The sequence below is a fragment of the Triticum urartu genome, chromosome 5A, assembly GCF_056163025.1.
Source record: "Triticum urartu cultivar PI428250 chromosome 5A, HENAU_Tu73, whole genome shotgun sequence".
NCBI lineage: Eukaryota > Viridiplantae > Streptophyta > Magnoliopsida > Poales > Poaceae > Triticum > Triticum urartu.
In genome coordinates, this window is record NC_141877.1 from 185,198,114 (window position 1) to 185,217,784 (window position 19,671).

General features: G+C 54.2%; 1 pseudogene; it reads left to right on the forward strand.

Annotated features, from left to right (window-relative positions):
- The first annotated feature begins 3,797 nt into the window (after positions 1–3,797).
- Positions 3,798–4,745, forward strand: LOC147970740 (uncharacterized; annotated as a pseudogene).
- Positions 4,746–19,671: the final 14,926 nt, after the last annotated feature.

Here is a 19,671-nt window from a genome sequence, read left to right on the forward strand (position 1 = left end):
GTTTTATTATTAATCTTGTATACCAAGCATATTAGGATTTTAAGAAAATTACCATGCTATTTAAGACTCTCAGAATAATCTAAGTGAATCATGAGAGATCAATAGTTTCTATAAAACAAATCCACCACCGTGCTCTAAAAGATATAAGTGAAGTACTAGAGCAAAACTATATAACTCAAAAGATATAAGCGAAGCACAGAGAGTATTCTAACAAATTCCAAATCATGTATGGCTCTCTCAAAAGGTGTGTACAGCAAGGATGATAGTGTTAAACTAACAAATAAAGACTCAAATAATACAAGACGCTCCAAGCAAAACACATATCATGTGGCGAATAGAAATATAGCTCCAAGTAAAGTTACCGATAGAAGTAGACGAAAGATGGGATGCCTTCCAGGGCATCCCCAAGCTTTGGATTTTAGATGTCCTTAGATTATCTTGGGTGTGCCATGGGCATCCCCAAGCTTAGGCTCTTGCCACTCCTTGTTCCATAATCCATCAAATCTTTACCCAAAACTTGAAAACTTCACAACACAAAACTTAAAGTAGAAAATCTCGTGAGCTCCGTTAGCGAAACAAAATAAAAGACCACTTCAAGGTACTGTAATGAACTCATTCTTTATTTATATTGGTGTTATACCTACTGTATTCCAACTTCTCTATGGTTTATAAACTATTTTACTAGCCATAGATTCATCAAAATAAGCAAACAACACACGAAAAACAGAATCTGTCAAAAACAGAACAGTCTGTAGTAATCTGTAGCTAGCGCAAGATCTGGAACGCCAAAAATTCTAAAATAAATGGCTGGACGTGAGGAATTTATCTATTAATAATCTTAAAAAATAATTAACTAAATATCACTTTCCTAATAAAAATGGCAGTAGTTCTGGTGAGCGCTAAAGTATCTGTTTTTTACAGCAAGTGTAACAAGACTTTCCCCAAGTCTTCCCAACGGTTCTACTTGGCACAAACACTAATTAAACATAAAAAACACAACCAAAACAGAGGATAGATAATTTATTTATTACTAAACAGGAGCAAAAATCAAGGAATAAAAATAAAATTGGGTTGCTTCCCAACAAGCGCTATCGTTTAACGCCCCTAGCTAGGCATAACAAGCAAGGATAGATCTAGGTATTGCCATCTTTGGTAGGCAATCCATAAGTGGCTCTCATAATAGATTAATAAGGTAATTTAATTTTCTTTCAAGGAAAGTTTTCCATGTCTTTCCTTAATGGAAATTGGAATCTAATATTTCCTTACTTCATATCAATAATTGCACCAATCGTTCTAAGGAAAGGTCTACCAAGAATAATAGGACATGAAGGATTGCAATCTATGTCAAGAACAATAAAATCTACAAGCACATAATTCCTATTTGAAACAATAAGAACATCATTAATTCTTCCCACAGGTTTCTTAATAGTGGAATCCGCAAGGTGCAAGTTTAACGAGCAATCATCAAAATCACGGAAACCTAACAAATCACACAAAGTCTTTGGAATCGTGGAAACACTAGCACCCAAATCACATAAAGCATAGCATTCATGATCTGTAATTTTAATTTTAATAGTTGGTTCCAACTCATCTTTAAGTTTTCTAGGGATAGAAACTTCCAATTCAAGTTTTTCTTCATAAGATTGCATCAAGGCATAGACGATATGTTTAGTAAACGCTTTATTTTGACTGTAAGCATGAGGTGAATTTAGCACATATTGCAACAAGGAAATACAATCAATCAAATAGCAATTTTCATAGTTAAATTCCTTGAAATCCATAATAGTGGGTTTAGCAACATCTAGGGTTTTAATTTCTTCAATCCCACTTTTATCAATTTTAGCATCAAGATAAAAAAATTCTGAATTCTTGGAACGCCTTCTAGGTAAAGGTGGATCATATTCAATCCCATCATTATCAAGATCCATATTGCAAAACAAATATTTAATAGGGGACACATCAATAACTTTTAGATCTTCATCTTTATTTTCATAGCAATCTAGTTTAGCGGCCATCTTATTAACTAAGGTAGCATGTCTATCCGAAATTTCAGTAGTTAATTTCTCAAGATGTGCAATTTGGGATCTTAAACCATCGAATTTTGTCGGGTGGTTGGTGCGACATATGCCAATGGATGGTTTATCATTGTGGGAGCCAATAAAACATCGCCGGTGCCTGGAAATGGGATAAGGCGAAGACATGCACGCCGGCGAATCTTACCCAGCTTCAGGGCTCTCCGTGGAGATAACACCCCTAATGCTGCTCTGCGGGGTCTCCGCATGATCACTAGCTCGATGGGTAGCTACAGAATGCTCCTTGAGTTGTTCGGTGAAAGGATGAACGAGGGCAAGGCCAGCCCGCTCCTCTTCTCCTTGTGGTGTCTAAAAACTATCGAAAGAGCGATCCCCCCTGCATGGGAACCCTGGGGGGTTTATATAGGCCTACCCCCCAGGGGTACAATGGTAATTCGGTTGGTTACTGTTGCCTTGCCCCTGGTGACGATGGCTTTGTCGTGGTGAGCATGGCTACAGTGTCGCCGCGAGGCGGCTCATCACTGTAGCCTTACCTTCTCTTGTCTCCTTAATGAAGCACCTCCTTGGAGGGAGAGAGCTGGCCGGCTATTGGAAGCCGACCATACCCTTGGCCGACTGTGGGAAGCCTGGCCGCCTTTGGGATCTCCCTGACCGAGGGGGCCCGCCACCCACGGGTCGTACTGACCGCTCGCCGTGGGTGACGTCACGATCATCGTGGCAACAGCGCCGTGCCGGACGGGTGATGGCCACCCCGTACGGTGCTCTATGGCCATGCGTGCACCAGGATTCGGGGGTGGCAGGCTTTACTGTAGCCACGCCCCGTTGCGTGGCTGTTATGTGGGTGCAGACTCTGAGGGCAAGATCTTAGACGCCTGCTGAGGGGCCGGCTCTTGGGAGTCAGCCTTTTCATGGCCGGCTTCTGGAAGTCGGCCTTGTCATGGTCTTGTTTCTCAAGGATTTCAGGGCTGGTCTGCCTTTGCGCAGCCGGCTTGAGAGGTAGCCGGCTGGGGGAAGGCGGCCCCATGTCTTGGACGCTCGGAGGCTTGATCGGCCTATAATTTTTCTGAAGTGCGAGGGGGAGCCGGCTAGGCTACCCGTGGTCATTTACTCCGATAGTAGTCCCCGAAGCTGGTTGGGCTCCGAGGCAGAAAAAAGACGAGGAGCTCAGTCAGCTTCCTATCTTGAGGAGCCGGGAACTAGGAGCCGGTTTCGGCTAGGCGCGCCGTCTCCTAGAGATCTCGAAGCTTGAAGGTGGGTGCCAGTCGGCGCGCAAGTCCGACTGTGAGCTGACCGTTCGCCGTCTGCGCGCCACGTGGCATCCTCTGGTTGGAGGGGCCTGCCAGCCCACGCATGCGACGAGACACCGCCGCAGTCTGGGGCCCGCCACTACAGGGCCTCAGCCCATGCGCGGATCTTCTGCGGCCCGGACGGACCGCGCACGCCCCAGCGGCAGTTTCCTCATGCCGTGATGGCGCAATAATCGCGGGGCGTGGGGGAGTGGGTGCAGTTAATCCCACGTCCCCCCACGTCCTGCCTCCTCGGCTTCGCCGCACGAGGCTATAAGTAGGGGGAGAGGAGGGGAGCGCCAAACGCTCGCGCGCTCTCCCTCGCTCTGCCCCCTCCTTCTTCTTCCTCCTCTCCACCGCGATAGCTACCTACCGCCGCTCGGCCTTCCCGCCAATCTTCTTGGCTTGCCGTTGCTTCGTCGCAGCTGGGTCGTGCGCCCTCCTTTCGTCGCACCTTTCTTGTCGCCGCGCCGTCCCCATGGCATTGTCGAGCTCCTGGGACGGCTCCAACGTCCACGACGACCACGTCGACTTCCTCCACCGGACGCGGCGGCTGCCGGGCGCGGATCTCGTGCGGGTCCGCCTTGCGCCGGAGAGGGAGATCTCGCCGGCGCCGGAAGAGGGCGAGCGGGTAACCTTCCGCTCGCACTGCCTGCGTGGTTTCAGCCTGCCGGCGAGTGGGTTCCTCCGCTCATTCCTTGAGTTTTATCATCTCCAGCCGCATCACCTCACTCCCAACGCGGTGATGCTGCTGTCGGCCTTCGTCACCCTGTGCGAGGGTTTTCTTGGCGTCCTCCCCACTCTTGAACTGTGGGGAGAGTTCTTCCAGTGCAAGCTTGGCACTGTCGTCACGGGCGTGCCCGCCCCATGCGGCGCCTTCATCGCCATGCGGAGGACGAGTGACAACAACCCATTTCCGCCCATCCCGCTGATCCAGTCGGTGAAGCTCTGGCAGAAGTCTTACTTCTACGTGAAGAATATCGCTCCGCAAGGTGACTTCATCAACCTGCCGGCTTACGTAGCCGACCCGCCGGCTGGGAGGCAGCCTTCATGGTCCTTGCGGTCCAGGTCGTTGTCTCCGGGCGGGTCCGCCTCCGTTGCCCGGCTCCGGGTGATGATCCAGTCGGAGGGTCTGTCCGGGGCCGACCTGGTGGCCGCCTTCATGGAGCGCCGGGTGCTCCCGCTCTAGGGCCGACCTCATATGATCTGCCAGATGAGCAGTCACTTCGACCCGTGCCGGCTAAGCACCAAGGAGATGCCTCACGCCGAGGTGTCTTATATGGTGAATTACATTTCCAACTGCAAGCTCACCGAGGAGTGGCAGTACGGCAAGGTGACGTACTCTCGCGCCAATCCTCCGCCGGTGGTAAGTTTCTCTTCTCTTTTTTCTTTGCTTGTTGCCGAGTTCATGGTGGCCGACTCCTGACCAGTCGGCCTTTCCTTGCCAGAACCCCATGTTTCCGCCAGCAGTCGGGGCCACGGGGGTGGAACGCCAGTTCCTCCCCGACCGCACGATGGACGACGTCGACGACCCAGACCTGGGGGCGGCCACCATGGAAGACGACGTCGCGGGGGAAGGCGGCGACGCAGGCGGGTCCGGGCTCGGGGCCGGCTTTGAGGACTGGCCAGATGACGACGAGGCCGAAGTCATTCCGCGCCGCCGACCGACGCCCGATCACCATGGTGCGGGCCCATCCACCGGGCCGACTGCCCATGGCGGCGCGCAGAAGCACCGGGCCGCGTCGATCCACTTAGGCAGTCGGCTGAAGAAGCCCAAGAGTACCACGGCGGCGACCAAGTGGGACGAGGCGACCGCGAAGGCAGCCCGCTTTCGCAAGGTGGTGAAGCAGCCACAGGCAGTCTCAGCGTAAGTGTCGCTGTTCTCATGCCTTTCTTTTTTCTTCTTCTTTGGTTGATATTTTTCCAAACCCTTTTCCTCAATTTATCAAACAGGGCCCCTCTTTCCCTTGGGCGGGTCCCGGCCGCCTCCATAGTCGGAGCCGTAGAGGCGACGGAGCGGAATGCGTGGGAGGCGCGGGAGGAGCGGGAGGCGGAGGAGCGGAGGGTGGCTCGAGAGGCGGAGCAGAAGTCGGCGGAGGAGTGAGCCGTCGCGGCTGCCAAGGCCCAGGCGGAGGCCGTAGACGCGGAGAGGGAAGCGGAGGTGCAGAACCAGCCTCCACAGTTCGTCATTCCCCTCCGCGTCGCGGCTCCTGACACCCCTGTGCCCCCGCCAGAGGAAGCCGGCCGTGGCCAGCCGGAGATGGAGAGGGAGGTGGCACCAGCGCTGCCGACTGGAGCGGACCGAGGAAGCCGGCCTGAAGTGCCGCCCGCGCAGTCGGCTGGAGGCGAGCCAACCATGGGTGGGGATCTTGTGATCTCATCACCGCTTCGCCGGCGCACGGGGAAGGCGACTTCAGTGCAGGACGCGCAGAAATCCGTGGACGCCGGCTCATCGGCCCAGGACTTAGAAGCGGCCAGCGACAGCTCGTCCGGGTGGACGCCGGGCTGCGGAACAGCCATGCTGAATGTGGCGGCGCAGGACGTCCGTAACCGGCTTCAGGCCCAAGCCACCGCGCTGAAGCAGTACACCCAAGAGTTTCTCACGACGCGGTCAGTTATTCGGGTGAGTCCTCCTGCTCCTTGTCGATTGCTTTGATTTCTTCTGTGGGGGCATGTCAGCGCACCCACTGGGTGTAGTCCCCGAGTTCCGAGCCGGCTACTGAGCATGCGGCTTGGAACTTCTTGGAAAGCTTGATTGCCGTCTTGTTCTTACTCGCGTCCCTTGTCTTATCTGCGGGAGTACCACAACCTCCACGCGGCCGCTTTCAACTCCCAGGCCCAGGAGTTGCATCAGAAGGCCACAGATCTGACCGAGAGCCGGAGTAAGTGCTTCGTTTTTCTTTTAAGTGGCGGCGCGTCAGCGCACCCACTTTGTGTAGTCCCCGAGATTCGGGCCGACTACCGAGTAGTCGGGTCGGATCTTTTCCTGACGACTTCTTTCTTTATATTTGCAGGGGCCAATGCTGACTTGAGGAGCCAGCTGAGCGGAGCCCAGACTGCCCTTCGCGCCAAGGAAGATGGGTGCGCCGCCCTGGCTCAAGAGCGTGACCGCCTGGCCAAGAGGCTGGACGACCAGGAGGAGAGTCACAAGGCGACCCTGAAGTCGACGCAGGACAGCGATGCCGCCCTCAAAGCCGAATACGAGACCGAGGTGGCAAACTGGGCCGAAACGAGGCAGGCGCTGAGCCAAGGCTACAGCCGGGTGGAAGACTTGATTGATGGTAGGACGCCCTCTTCTTTTATTCCTTGCCTGCCTTCTACTATCTGATTCATTTTTTGACTTTGTGCCACTGCTTTACTCTTTGTGCAGATTACTTTCCCGGCTACTCTGCCGCCACCCAAGCCATCGAGGCCTACCGCGATGCGCGACGGCAGGCGGGGGCCGAGATCGCGCTGGATGCCAGTCAGTCACTCGAGGAGCAGCTTCTGGGGCTTCAAGCCCGCCTGCAGTCGGCCCATCGCATGCTCCGCCGTCTTCAGCGCGCCGGGGCGCAAGTGCTGGCCGCCCTCTGGCCCAGCGAGGTGATCCCGTGCACCCCAAGTCGGACCGCCGACTGGCTGGAGGTCGCAGTCGGCCGCTTCGAGGCTTGGAAGGAGTCAGCGGCCCGGTCCGGCGCTGGGCGGGCTTTGGAGTTCGTCCAAGCCTAGTATCCAGGTCTAAACTTAGACCAGCTGAGCACCTGGCGGCAGGAGGCTGACGAGGAGCTGGAGGCGGTGCGGCCGGCTATCATCCAGCGCGCCTCGGTGATCACCGAGTACACCGACACGAGCGCCTTTGCTCCTGAGGTGGATGACGCCGGCGTCGCTCAGCCGAAGGAGTGGTTCGGGCTGAACCCGGCCGAAGGTGAGGACTCGGCGGAGGAGATTGCCTCCAGTGATGAGGGCGAAGGGGAGGAGGGAGAGGATGACGAAGACGCTGCGCCGGATGGTGAAGCGACCAGGCCGCCTCAGCCCGATCGTGCCTCCAGCAACGATGCCGAGACTCGCCAGCCGGTCACTCCTCCAGCCGGCACCGCCGACTCCGCCAACCTGCCCAACTCGCCCGTTGTACCCTTGGCTTGATCCGCCGTCTTTGCTTTCCTGCTTGTTACTCTTTTGAACAATCTTTAAATTTGCACAGTTCCACCCACTGGGGGTGTATTCAGACTATGTTGAATGCTGGCCTTTCAAAGGTCTTTTGTGTAAATATTATGCATGTGTTTGGCTTCCGTTTATGTTTGCTTTTTATCCTTTGGCTTTTTCCTTTGTCGCCTTCCCTTGGCCGCCGTCTTCCCAGCCGGACAGCTGCTCTGCAGTCTGTGGCCGGAGAAGGACTTGGTCGTTTTGGGAAGGCAAGTACTTGAGCTTTCTCAGATTGCAGCAAGGTAAACGGGAAGCTGGCCAGTCGGCTGCTCTGGTAGCCGGCTGGCGGGTGGGAGGCCAGCTCGTGTTATATAAGTTCGTTGGTCCTTAGCCGTTTTTCGGGTGGGCATCCTTTCCTGTCCTTGGCTCTTGCCAGTCGGACAGTCGGTTCTTCGAGCTGCGACTTTTAGGCAAGAGGGGGCTTGGGTGCCGGCACACTACTTGTCTGACTGCAGGTGGAACTTTAGATATAACTTGAGGCGACGAGACCCCGAGCCGACTGGTCGAACCCAGTGCCGGACGAAGAAAGCAAGTGTAGTAACATAATCATATGCGTGATACTCGTCTTTCATAGATAAAAGAGGGTAGTCCCCGAGCGCTCCTCGGGGCACCCCTTGTCTCGTACTTAGTACAAAAGGTAGCGTGCTACATGCTGTTTTTTAATTGTAAAATCTTCGGAGGAGATTGGCGTTCCACGGTCGTTCCGACTCCTTGCCGGAATCATCTCTCTTGCGTGCCTTCAGCTTCTGCGCGTCGATTAGGTAGTAGGAGTCGTTGCCTAAAGCTCTGCTGATGATGAAGGGGCCCTCCCAAGGGGCCGAGAGTTTGTGCTGGCCGGATGTTCGCTGGATCAGCCGGAGCACAAGATCTCCCTCTTGGAAAGATCTTGGTTTGACCTTCCGGCTGTGGTAGCAGCGCAGACCCTGCTGATAGATGGCGGACCGACTGAGGGCTAACAGCCGGCCTTCTTCCAGCAGGTCAACACTGTCTTCTCGTGCTTCCTTGGCTTCCGCCTCCGTGTACATGGTGACCCGAGGCGAGTCGAACTCGATGTCAGTTGGGATGACAGCCTCGGCACCATATACAAGGAAGAAAGGGGTGAAGCCGGTCGACTTGTTTGGGGTAGTGCACAAACTCCAGAAGACGGCCGGCATCTCGTCGAGCCAACAGCCGGCCGAACGCTCCAGTGGCACGACCAGTCGGGGCTTGATGGCGGAGAGGATGAGGCCGTTTGCTCGCTCGACCTGGCCGTTTGACTGCGGGTGGGCAACGGACGCTAGGTCCAGCCGGATGTCGCGTGTTGCGCAGAAACGTGCCAGTGCTCCTTTTGCAAAATTTGTGCCGTCGTCGGTGATGATGCTATGCGGTACGCCATACCGGGTTGTAATATTTCTGATGAAGGTGACGACAGTCGGCCCATTCAGTTTCTTGATCGGCTTTGCCTCAATCCACTTGGTAAGTTTGTCCATAGCGACGAGCAGATGTGTCATGCCGCCGCGTGCTGTCTTGAACGGGCCCACCATGTCCAGCCCCCATGCGGCAAAGGGCCAGGTGAGGGGGATAGTCTTGAGTACAGAAGCCGGCAGGTGTTGCTTGGAGCTGAAAACTTGGCACCCTTTGTAGTGTTTGACTAGTTCCTTGGCATCTTCCAAGGCAGTCGGCCAGAAAAATCCATGGCGAAAAGCCTTGGCGACGAGTGATCTTGAGGCTGCATGGTGGCCGCATTCGCCTTGGTGGATGTGCCTGAGGATTGATATGCCCTTCTCTGGTTCGACGCAGCTCTGGAAGACTCCAGTGATGCTGCACCTAACAAGCTCTCGCCTGATGATTGTGTAGGCTCCGGCTTGGCGTTGAACTTGTCTTGCCGAGATCTCGTCGGTTGGCAGCTCTCTGTTTACTAAGAAGTTGAGGATGGGCTGGGCCCATGATGGAGCTGTGACTTCTTCTATTGTCAGGACTGCCACTATGATAGGGGTGGGTGGGCTGGGTGGTGAAGAGTTGGAGTCGGAGTCGGCCATCGCCTGTTGTGTTGATGTAGTCCCCGGGCCGGCTGCAGTAGCCCCCGGGCCGCGTTCTGAATTCCCCGGGCCGGGTGCGACTATGGCAGTCCCCGGGCCGCCTGTTGGAGTCCCTGCGCCACCTGCTTGGTTTCCCAAGTCGGATCCGACTGCGTTGGGGTCAGGCGGCATGAAGATGGAATTAGATTCTAGAGACGGCTTGATAGACGGCTTGAGGAGGCGGTGGAGAGAAACGCCGGCTGGTATAGCTTGCCGGGTGGATCCTACTCGTGCCAGGGCATCTGCTTGCATGTTGTCAGCACGTGGTACATGAAGGAACTCACATCCTTCAAAATATCCACTGATTTGCTAGACGAGGAAACGATAGCTCGCCATGTTTGCGTCTTTGGCGTCCCAGTCACCGGTTGACTGTTGGACCACCAAATCCGAGTCGCCATAGCACAGGATCCGGCGGATGCCGAGCTCTTTGGCTAGCCGGAGCCCGTGTATGAGCGCCTCGTACTCGGCCACATTGTTGGAGGCGGCAAAATGAATTTTCAATGTATACTTGAGCTTGTCGCCCTTGGGAGAGGTGAGGACGACGCCGGCTCCCAAGCCGGTGTGCATCTTGGACCCATCGAAGTGCATCCGCCAGTGAGTGGAGTCGAGAGCCGGTGGCAGGTATTGGGTTTCGGCCCAATCGACGAGGAAGTCGGCCAGCGCCTGGGACTTAACAGCGGTGCGGGGCTGGTAGAAGATCGCGTAGGGGGCCAGCTCAATGGCCCATTTGGCCACCCGGCCGGATGCATCTCGACTGCCTATGATCTCGGCGAGCGGGGCAGTACATACGACCGTGATGGGGTGCTCTTGAAAATAGGGCTTGAGCTTCTTGGCAGCGAAGTACACACCGTAGCACATCTTTTGGTAGTGTGGGTAGTTCTGCTTTGAGGTGGATAAGACTTCGCTTAAATAATACACCGGCCTCTGAACCGGCTGAGCCCGGCCTTCTTCTGGGCGCTGGACTACGATGACAGTGCTGACCACCCGGCTAGTAGCGGCAATGTAAAGGAGCATGGGCTCCTTTTCAGCCGGTGCCGCCAAGACAGGCGGCGTGGTCAGCATCTTCTTTAGCTCGTGGAAGGCTTGGTCCGCCTGGTCGTTCCACTCGAAATGAGTGGACTTCTTCATGAGTCGGTAGAGGGGGAGGGCTTTCTCTCCGAGCCGACTGATGAAGCGGTTCAGGGAAGCCAAGCATCCGGTGAACTTCTGAACATCCCGCAGCTTGGTGGGAATCTCCATTCTCTCTATGGCCTTGATCTTCATTGGGTTGCACTCGATGCCGCGTTCGAAGACCAGGAAGCCTAGGAGCTGGCTGGCTGGTACTCCAAACACGCATTTCTCGGGGTTGAGCTTGATTTGGAATCGGCGCAAGTTTTCAAATGTTTCTCTGAGGTATTCCAGCAAGGTGCCGCGCTTCTTCGTCTTCACCACAATATCGTCTATATAGACGTGGGCATTTCTGCCGAGTTGCTTGAGGAGGCACTTCTGCATGCAACGCTGAAAGGTGGCACCGGCATTTCTCAAGCCGAATGTCATAGTCAGGTAGCAGAAGGCTCCGAAGGGTGTGATGAAGGCGGTCTTCAAGTGGTCAGCCAGATCCAACTATATCTGGTGGTAGCCTGAGTAAGCATCCAAGAAGCTCAACAGCTCACATCCGGCTGTGGAGTCTATTACTTGATCAATCCTCGGCAAGGCGAAGGGATCTTTGGGGCAAGCCTTGTTGAGGCTAGTGTAGTCTATACACATGCGCCACTTGTTATTTTTCTTCAGCACGAGGACCGGGTTGGCGAGCCACTCTAGGAAGAAAACTTCCATAATGAAGCCGGCTGCCAGAAGCCGGGCTATCTCTTCTCCTACAATCCTTCTCTTCTCCTACGATAGTCGGCGGAGAGGCTGTTTGACTGGTTTCGCACCTTCTCGGACATGTAGCTTGTGCTCGGCGAATTCCTTCGGCACACCTGGCATGTCCTTGGGGGACCATGCGAAAATGTCCCTATTCTCATGGAGGAAATCGGCGAGCTCACCTTCCTATTTGCTGTCCAGGTTTGCCCCGATGCTGGCAAACCTTTCCGGGTGATCTGGGTCCAGAGATACCCTCTTTGTTTCCTTGGCCGGCTGAAAAGAACCTTGGGCACCACATTCCTTGGGGTCAGGGGACAGGGTCGGTTGCTTGCCGGTCATGGCCACGACTCGGTCCAGTATCTTCTTCTCTTCAGCAATTACAAGGGACTCGGCCAGCCGGCTGCTGGCAGCCGCACATTCGGAGGATTTCTTGTAGTCTCCGGCTATGGTGATGATGCCCTTGGAACTTGGTATCTTCATCTTGAGGTAGGCATAATGGGGTACAGCCATGAACTTGGCCAGGGCAGGTCGGCCAAGCAATGCGTGGTAAGGGCTCTCTAGGTCCACCACTTCAAACCACACCGCCTCTCGGCGGAAATGATCCTTGTCCCCGAAGAGGACATCTATCTTGATCTTGCCGATTGGGGAGCAGGACAAGCCAGGTACGATGCCATGGAACACAGTCCGACTGGGCATGAGCTGCTTTGTCTTGATGCTCAGCTTCTCCATGGTGTCACGGTATAGGATATTGATGCTGCTCCCACCATCTATCAGCACACGGGAGAACCGGGCGGCTCGCCTTTCTGTAGCGAGGGTGGCGTCCAGAACCAATGCGTAAGAGCCGGGAGGCGGCATCACCTCTGGGTGATCTGTCCGGCTCCAGCTAATAGGCCTTTCCGACCAGTGCATCAACTCTGGGTTGTTGGAGGCGACTGCGTTGACTTCTTGGTGTTGTCGGCGCCGGCTACGCCGATCTTCTGGCTGGCTTGTAAAGACGACGTAGGTGGCATGCTCGTCGGGGTACTCGTCTTGAACGGCTCCGACCGCTGGTCGGGCAGCCGGCTGCGGAGGAGCCGGAGGTGGCTGACCAGCGGGAGGAGGTGGCGCCATCCCCTCACCCTTCGAGATCCGTGTGAGCCAATGGCATTTTCTGGTCGTGTGGTTCGCTTTGCACCGCTGTGAAACTTGCAGGGGGCATCAAGTGCTTGCTCGTAGGAGAAAGCCGGCCTGCCGCCCTTCTGCTTCTTGGGTGCAGGCCGCCCCTCGGGTTGTTCATCTTCGACTGGGTGCGGGCGTCGGCTGGATTCTCCAGCCGGCGTCTTGGGACTTGGAGCGAGCACCTTCCCGGAGGCGTCTACTCGGAGCTCGGTCTTCATTAAGGAATCGGCCATGGCGTATTTGTCGGCTATGACCAGCAGCTCGTCGAGCGTAGTCGACTCGTCGCAGAGGAGTCGGTGCTTGAGGAGGGTGCCTTCTCGGCACCCGGCGGTGAAGTACTCTATAGCTTGAACCACGTGCACTCCCTCACAGGAATTGCGGAGCTCGGCCCAACGCGTGAGGTAGTCTCGAGTCGATTCGTTGGGCCCTTGGACGCACAAGGAGAGCTGTTGGGGCTTGGGAGCCCGCTTGTAGGTGCTGGTGAAGTTGCGTATGAAAGCTTCAGTGAAGTCTAGCCAGCTATTAACACTATAAGGCTTGAGGCTGTTGAGCCAGGTGCATGTCGTGCCTTGGAGCATGAGGGGCACATATTTTACGGCAACACGCCTGTTGCCGTTTGCGATGCTAACCGCGGTGGAGTAGTCGATCAACCAATCTTCCGGCTTCACGGAGCCGTTGTACTTGGGCGTGTCTCTTGGGAGCAATAACCCTTTAGGGAAGGGCTCCTCGCGGATGCGGGGGCCGAAGCAAGACGGGCCGACATCATCTTCCTCTTCCAGGGACAAGGATCGCGCAAGGCGGTCGATCCGATGGCGGGCATCATTCTCGCCGACTCCTTCGCGGCGACCCAGCCGGCCGCTGAGAGTCGGATGTGTGACAGGCGGCGGGGTAGGGTATCTCTCTCCACGAGGCGGGGAAGGAGGGGGGTTGCCCCGCCACTCCACGGCTCAAGGGCGGCCCTCTGCATCACGCTCGATGGAGATTCGAGTCCGGCTGCGGCTGGCAGCCGGCTCCTTTTCTTTTCTCATGCCGGTGTTCCCTGCGGTCGGTGTTCGGGATGTCGCGCCGTGCTCTCGGCGCGGGGGAGGACTCTCGGCGCGGACGCCAGCTTCATGCCGCTCTGTGGCCGCGTCGATAAGTTGCTGGATGCGTCTGGTCATGTAGGGGAGCTCATCAGGCCCCAACCCATTCAACTCGTCTGCGGCCGCCTGGGCGGCGTGCAAGTTCTCGAGAAGCGTGGCATAGACTGGGCGGTCTGCTCCCAGCATGTCGGCGATAGCCGCGCCGTGTTTCTTGACGATGCCCACGCGGCTCGGCCCGTCGGGAGGCGGCGTGCCGAAGGCGGCACGGTCGACCTTGCGCTGGTGAGCCTCGGTGAGGCGTCTCATGGTGGCGAGCTTCTGGCCCTCCGCAACAAGGGCGAGCCGGCGCGCCTCCAATGTCTTGGCGGCCGCTTCGGCCGGGACGGGGACGGACAAGTCCTGCAGCGCCTTCTGCAGAGCGTCGTGGGCGTTTTCGCCTGAGGGGGCGCCATGGCTGATGACCAGTACCTCGGTGATGGCACTGCCGCTGCTGTCGGCTCAAGGAAGAGGGTCATTGATGACCACTACATTGGTGGGGAAGGCGTCAAGGGGTGCCGTGTCGGAGTCGACAAGCATTGGGTCGGTGGATCCAACCGACTCCAAGTCCGCGGCAAGCTCGCCGGAGATGTGGAGTTGGTCGAGGAGGCTAACAAGGTGGCTCTCGGGCAGTCTGTGCCCGCGTCGGATGCGGGCTCGTCAGAGATGCGAGCCTCACCAAGAAGATCGGCGAGGCAGCTTGCCGCGCAGGCATCGGCGACGTCTTGCAGCGCATCGGGGCAAGCGCCATTGGGCGAGACGGGATGGCTACGCACGTTGGGAAGGAAGAGGGTTCTCGTCCAGAATAGGTCTCCGGACGACGGTGCACCTGGCCCCACGGTGGGCGCCAAATGTCGGGTGGTTGGTGCGACATATGCCAATGGATGGCTTATCATTGTGGGAGCCAATAAAACATCGCCGGTGCCTGGAAACGGGATAAGGGGAAGACATGCACGCCGGTGAATCTTACCCAGCTTCAGGGCTCTCCATGGAGATAACACCCCTAATGCTGCTCTGCGGGGTCTCCGCATGATCACTAGCTCGATGGGTAGCTACAGAATGCTCCTTGAGCTGTTCGGTGAAAGGATGAAGGAGGGCAAGGCCAGCCCGCTCCTCTTCTCCTTGTGGTGTCTAAAAACTATCCAAAGAGCGATCTCCCCTGCATGGGAACCCTGGGGGGTTTATATAGGCCTACCCCCCAGGGGTACAATGGTAATCCGGCTGGGCGTGGGCCCTAGCCGTCTGTGTCTACGCCTGCCGGCTTCTCCGCCGACTGGTGGGGCCCACCGACTGGTGGGCCCGCCGGCTGCCGACCCTTTGGTCGATAGGCCGGCCGCACCGCTCGGGGGTCCTGTCGGGGGCTGGTTACTGTTGCCTTGCCCCTGGTGACGATGGCTTTGTCGTGGTGAGCATGGCTACAGTGCCGCCGCGAGGCGGCTCATCACTGTAGCCTTACCTTCTCTTGTCTCCTTAATGAAGCACCTCCTTGGAGGGAGAGAGTTGGCCGGCTATTGGAAGCCGGCCATACCCTTGGCCGACTGTGGGAAGCCTGGCCACCTTTGGGATCTCCCTGACCGAGGGGGGCCGCCACCCACGGGTCGTACTGACCACTCGCCGTGGGTGACATCACGATCATCGTGGCAACAATGTCGCGCCGGACAGGTGATGGCCGCCCCGTACGGTGCTCTGTGGCCATGCGTGCGCCGGGATTCAGGGGTGGCAGGCTTTACTGTAGCCATGCCCCGTCGCGTCGCCGTTATGTGGGTGCAGACTCTGAGGGCAAGATCTTAGCCGCCTACTGAGGGGCCGGCTCCTGGGAGTCGGCCTTTTCATGGCCGGCTTCTGGAAGTCGGCCTTCTCGTGGTCTTGTTTCTCAAGGATTTCAGGGCTGGGCCGCCTTTGCGCAGCCGGCTTGAGAGGTAGCCGGCTGGGGGAAGGCGGCCCCATGTCTTGGACGCTCGGAGGCTTGATCGGCCTATAATTTTTCTGAAGTTCCAGGGGGAGCCGGCTAGGCTACCCGTGGTCATTTACTCCGACAAATTCTTTAGACATATCATCAAGCTCTTTATTCATAAAACTCATAAAACTTTTTTGTTCTTTAAGCTCGTTTCTGAAGAAACTATTATGTTCAAATTGCAAAACCATGAAACTCCTGACATTGCTTTCGATCTCTTCTAACCTTTTAAGGTGAAGGTCACCAAATTTAGGTAGAGCCATCATGAAAAGCAAGCAAACTAACACACAAGCAAACAGGCGGGCAAAAAGAGGCAAATAGAGAAAGAGAGGGAGGATAGAGAGAGAGGGCGAATAAAACGGCAAAGGAGAGGTGGGCGAGAGGAAAACGAGAAGCAAATGGCAAATAATGTAATGCGGGAGATAAGGGAATGTGATGGGTACTTGGTATGTTGACTTTTGTGTAGACCTCCCCGGCAACGGCGCCAGAAATCCTTCTGGCTACCTCTTGAGCACTGCGTTGGTTTTCCCGAAGAGGAAGGGATGATGCAGCAAAGTAGCGTAAGTATTTCCCTCAGTTTTTTAGAACCAAGGCATCAATCCAGTAGGAGGCTACGCGCGAGTCCCTCGTACCTGCACAAAACAAATAAATCCTCGCAACCAACGCGGGTAGGGGTTGTCAATCCCTACACGGCCACTTACGAGAGTGAGATTTGATAGATATGATAAGATAATATTTTTGGTATTTTTGTGATAAAGATGCAAAGTAAAATAAAGGCAAAGTGAAAAGCAAAGGAAATAACTAAGTAGTAGGAGATTAATATGATGAAGATAGACCCGGGGGCCATAGGTTTCACTAGTGGCTTCTCTCGAGAGCGTAAGTATTCTACGGTGGGTGAACAAATTACTGTTGAGCAATTGATAGAATTGAGCATAGTTATGAGAATATCTAGGTATGATCATGTATATAGGCATCACATCCGAGACAAGTAGACCGACTCGTGCCTGCATCTACTACTATTACTCCACTCATCGACCGCTATCCAGGATGCATCTAGAGTATTAAGTTAAAAACAGAGTAACGCCTTAAGGAAGATGACATGATGTAGAGGGATAGACTCATGCAATATGATGAAAACCCCATCTTGTTATCCTCGATGGCAACAATACAATATGTGCCTTGCTGCCCCTACTGTCACTGGGAAAGGACACCGCAAGATTGAACCCAAAGCTAAGCACTTCTCCCATTGCAAGAAAGATCAACCTAGTTGGCCAAACCAAACTGATAATTCGAAGAGACTTGCAAAGATAACCAATCATACATAAAAGAATTCAGAGAAGATTCAAATATGGTTCATAGATAGACTTGATCATAAACCCACAATTCATCGGTCTCAACAAACACACCGCAAAAAGAAGATGACATCGAATAGTTCTCCACAAGAGAGGAGGAGAACATTGTATTGAGATCCAAAAAGAGAGAAGAAGCCATCTAGCTAATAAATATGGACCCGTAGGTCTGAGGTAAACTACTCACACTTCATCGGAGGGGCTATGGTGTTGATGTAGAAGCCCTCCGTGATCGATGCCCACTCCGGCGGAGCTCCGGAACAGGCCGCAAGATGGGATCTCGTGGATATAGAAAGTTGAGGCGGTGGAATTAGGTTTTTCGCTCCGTATCTGATCGTTTGGGGGTACATAGGTATATATAGGAGGAAGGAGTACGTCGGTGGAGCAACAGGGGGCCCACGAGGGTGGAGGGCGTGCCTGGGGGGATAGGCCCGCTCCCGTAGATCGTGGCCTCCTCTTTTGTGTCTTGACGTAGGGTCCAAGCCTCCTGGGTCTTGTTCATTGAGAAAATCACGTTCCCGAAGGTTTCATTCCGTTTGGACTCTGTTTGATATTCCTTTTCTTCGAAACCCTAAAACAGGCAAAAAAAACAGCAATTCTGGGCTGGGCCTCCGGTTAATAGGTTAGTCCCAAAAATAATATAAAAGTGAAAAATAAAGCCCAATAATGTCCAAAACAGTAGATAATATAGCATGGAGCAATCAAAAATTATAGATACGTTGGAGACGTATCAAGGGAACCAGGAGAGGGTTCGGCTCTTTTGGGCAAGTTGCACCCCGTAGCTAGCCCAAGAACACAAGAACACTCTCAAATACATCCACCAAAGCAGGACTAGGGTATTACGCATCTTCACGGCCCGAACCTGGGTGAACAATCCGTGTGCTCCCTGTCAAACCCGCTCTTCGCATAACCTCGCGCCCGTCAACCGTAGAAGGGATCCCAGTGACCCCATAGGTGTCGTTTCCACCGACACCATTTATCGTCATGGAAGTGTCCATTTAACCTCGAGGTCCTTGTTTTTTAACACATGTTAAAGAAGGTCTACTGAATTACTTTTTGATAATGTGCGATACATGGCATACAGTTGATCCATTCGACCTGATTATGACGGAATAAGCCGTGTGTGTTGTGGGCAAACGCTTGCTAGTTGTAGGATCTAGAAGTAGATGTGTCTAGAGGGGGGTGATTAGACACTTAATGCTAAAGTTGCAATTTTTAAGCTTTTTCGGTTTAAGTGGAGTTTAGGCACAATTTCAACACACACAATACATATCAAGCAAGCAGGCAGAGAGTATATGAGCAGCGGAATGTAAAGCATGCAACTTGCAAGAATGTAAAGGGAAGGGTTTGGAGAAATCAAACACAATGGGAGACACGGATGTTTTTCCCGTGGTTCGGATAGGTGGTGCTATCCTACATCTACGTTGATGGAGACTTCAACCCACAAAGGGTAACGGTTGCGAGAGTCCACGGAGGGCTCCACCCACAAAGGGTAACGGTTGCGCGAGTCCACACAGGGCTCCACCCACGAAGGGTCCACGAAGAAGCAACCACCCACAAAGGGTCCACGAAGAAGCAACCTTGTCTATCCCACCATGGCCATCGCCCACACAGGACTTGCCTCACTAGCGGTAGATCTTCACGAAGTAGGCGATCTCCTTGCCCTTACAAACTCCTTGGTTCAACTCCACAATCTTGTCGGAGGCTCCCAAGTGACACCTAGCCAATCTAGGAGGCACCACTCTCCAAGAAGTAACAAATGGTGTGTAGGTAATGAACTCCTTGATCTTGTGCTTCAAATGATAGTCTCCCCAACACTCAACTCTCTCTCATAGGATTTGGATTTTGTGGAAAGAAGATTTGAGTGGAAAGCAACTTGGAGAGGCTAGAGATCAAGATTCATATGGTAGGAATGGAATTTCTTGGTGGTGTATGTGTTCTGATGGCTCTCTCTTCGAATGAAGAGGAGGTGGAGGGGTATATATAGCCTCCACACAAAATCCAACCGTTACACACAGTTTTCCAATCTCGGTGGGACCGAATCAACAAACTCGGTCGGACCGAAAATGTAAACCTAGTGACCGTTAGAGATTTCGGTGGGACCGACTGGATCAACTCGGTGGGACCGATGTGCTAGGGTTAGGGTAAATCCAAAACTCAGTTTGACCGATTACTCAAACTCGGTGGGACCGATTTGGGTAATAAGTGAAACTGAGATTTGGCCAAGCAAACTCGGTGGAACCGATTGCATATCTCGGTGGGACCGAGAATATTGCAATGGGTAATAGAGAGTTTGCAAGCCCATCTCGGTGGAACCGATTGCATATCTTGGTGGGACCGAGAATATTGCAATGGGTAATAGAGAGTTTGCAAGCCCATCTCGGTGAGATCGAGATCCCATCGGTGAGACCGAACTGATTAGGGTTTGGCAGTGGCTTATGACAAGTGAAACTCGGTGGCGCCGGATAGGAAGAATCGGTAGGACCGAGTTTGGCTTAGGGTTTAGGTCATATGTGGAAGTGGGAAAGTAGCTGAGGGTTTTGGAGCATATCACTAAGCACATGAAGCAAGAGGCTCATTAAGCAACACATCATCCCTCCTTGATAGTATTGGCTTTTCCTAAAGACTCAACGTGATCTTGGATCACTAAAATGTAAAATGAGGAGTCTTGAGCTTGAAGCTTTAGCCAATC